Raw genomic sequence first — 2500 nt, forward strand, 5'->3', positions numbered from 1 at the left:
ACTATCTATTAGTTGGTGAAGATTATAGATATCAACAATATTGGTTAACAACACTGTGTTGATATCAGGCTGCGAAGAAGCCAAATTACAGTTAAAGTCACCCATTAAATAAAATTCAACGTTCTCTGCATCAAGCTTGCCAACAAAGGATTCAAAATGAGACAATATCTCAGTTGATGAATTAGGAGGCCTATACCAGGTAGCAATAAGAAAGGGTTTAGATCGACGTTTATGAATCTCGATGCATATGTTTTCGAGGCGTATATCACTTAGATCAGGGCGCAAAGAGAAATTTATATTAGATCGAACATAGATGCAAACTCTCCCACCAAATCTACCGTAATGTTAACGATCGTGGCGAATGATATCATAACTGGGAATGTAAAACTCGTCATTGCTAACAGAATCATTAATAGATAATATATCCAGAAGGTTATCGGAGAGCAAAACTCTCAGCTCGTCAATGTGTTTCGGCAAGCTTGCAATATTTAAGGAGGCTAATTTAAAGCCATGCATTGGAGGTAAAAAGGCAGAAGACCCGCGAGACAAATTCGAATTCTCTTCCACTACAGAGATTTCATCGGCCATAGAAGACTCTTAAGAGAAATTGAAATTTTCTTCGGCTGCAGAGGTGTAATCGGCACCCGTGGAAATAGGAATTCAGTGCAGTCCATGAAGTCAATTAACTGGCTACAGAAATGTTGTTGACAAATAAACACAGCCACATAAAGACCCTACCCTAATACTTCAAGCTATAAAGAACATATCACAGTGAACTGAATACAACAAATTCGCCAAGAGATATGTCAGTTTAAAGGATAATTACACTGTGCACTTGCTCTTTGCTGTTAACTACAGACTAGCTACATACTTTAGCTAAATTCTATTTATAACAACATCTTTTACTTACCAGGATCTAATTCCATGGAATCAAGAAATTGCTTAATAGCTTCATAGTCACACTTGAGAACATGGCACATCAACTGTTGGGTCTACATAACAGAATAGTTTTTATATATATATATATATATATATATATTTTTTTTTTTTTTTTTTTTTTTTTATTGATGCACCACTACCTGCCATTAAGTAGTAGTAAAGTTAACTCTAATGTGGGTTTTCAAGGTTGAGTGCTAGTTGGCAGGAAAGGTCAGGCTGTCAATAAGGACTAATATAAGTTAAGTTATGGATGTTCTCAAAAAATGTTGCTGGAGCAATTTGTCAAACAACTAAAATGGGGCACTGTTCAGTTTTGTTTTTGTTTTTGTTTTTTCATCTTAGGCAACTTTTTTTATGTGTAGGCATACATGTACTTAATAGTGGGGAATGGTTATAAAGCCCAACACACTTCAATGGACAAAACAAGAGTATCAACATTTTTATGATCATGCGAGGTCCCCAGCCATGGACTATCTTTTGTTTCATGCTCAGACACCATGCACAAACTACATGACCAATTGAAAATGTTTCTATTGGTTAGTTCCTCACACATTGTGTTTTGGGCAAAGTCAAAAAAAGCCAAGTCATCATAAACATACAACAAAGACCATTGCTGGGCTTCACAACCATTTCCTTCCATTAACTTAGATACAGGTTGGCCCTAACTCTTAGTTTCACATTCACTGTAACAAGTGAGAAGAGTATCATTTGTCATGTCTATCACAGGTAACACTATTAAAGCATTTTTATATGGTTGCCCTCCCTATGTAGTCTTGTGGGTCATGCATCTCGCATATACTGTTAGTTTGAGAGCGATACTGTGAGAGTAATGAGTCTCAACGAGAGTGAAGGTAATGACAACAGGAGTAATGTGTCAACATAGTGACTACAGCCAACAACAAACTCTTCATCCTAAGTACAATCCACAAACACTGGGCCCCCAAACTTCACACACAAGTCTCATCCAAGCAAAGAACACTGAACACTGAATATCACATCCACTAAACATGCCACATATAACATACCTGTACTGCTAGTACAACAACAAGAGCCCTGGCTTTACATTCCGTTCCTGGTTTCAGAGATGTGACACCCACTCCAAGGCTTTGTAAAGGGGGAAGATCCTAACAGGGACAATAAAGATAAAGAGAACATCGCATACATGTAGCTGCTGTAACAAGACAAGACAGTAGCTAACCTTGTATGCAATAACCTGAAGAAACACTGCAGCCCATGCTCTTTAATCTTGTGTGTGACACGTGTCTTAACAGAGGACTGGTTAGCCCCAGATGCTGGCAATTTGATCATGGAAACAAAGGCAAATGATTTTACAGTCCATACAAACATGAGATTTTCCTCTTCTTCATTTTTACAGTATTCTCTAAAAGAGATATTGGCACATTTTCCTATGTGTCTATTGAGCAACATGTACAAGAACAAAAGAAACACTCTTAAAATTTTGACAGAACTAAAAACACCTGTCAGCGAACTTGGCACTTGTGTTCTCGTTACATTTCTACGTTGTTGTTCTTCAAAACTTCCACTCTTGCTTTCACATGTA

The 2500-nt window shown here is 37.4% G+C and overlaps 2 pseudogenes across 1 annotated transcript in view; both read right to left on the bottom strand.

Annotated features, from left to right (window-relative positions):
* Window positions 1-531, bottom strand: part of LOC149105439 (uncharacterized) — a 1268-nt pseudogene extending 737 nt beyond the window's left edge.
* The window catches only part of LOC149105438 (E3 ubiquitin-protein ligase UBR5-like), a 40318-nt pseudogene that overhangs the window by 27228 nt on the left and 10590 nt on the right, over window positions 1-2500 (bottom strand). Inside the window, exons 10-11 of the transcript XR_016201708.1 lie at window positions 1965-2063; window positions 911-992 (exon numbers count right to left, since the gene is read on the bottom strand). The product of XR_016201708.1 is annotated as an E3 ubiquitin-protein ligase UBR5-like (transcript). The remainder of the gene's footprint in view (window positions 1-910; window positions 993-1964; window positions 2064-2500) is intronic.

The sequence above is a fragment of the Orbicella faveolata genome, unplaced genomic scaffold (assembly GCF_042242905.1).
Source record: "Orbicella faveolata isolate gen_17 unplaced genomic scaffold, um_ofav_v1 contig_34, whole genome shotgun sequence".
In the NCBI taxonomy this organism is placed as follows: Eukaryota; Metazoa; Cnidaria; class Anthozoa; order Scleractinia; family Merulinidae; genus Orbicella; species Orbicella faveolata.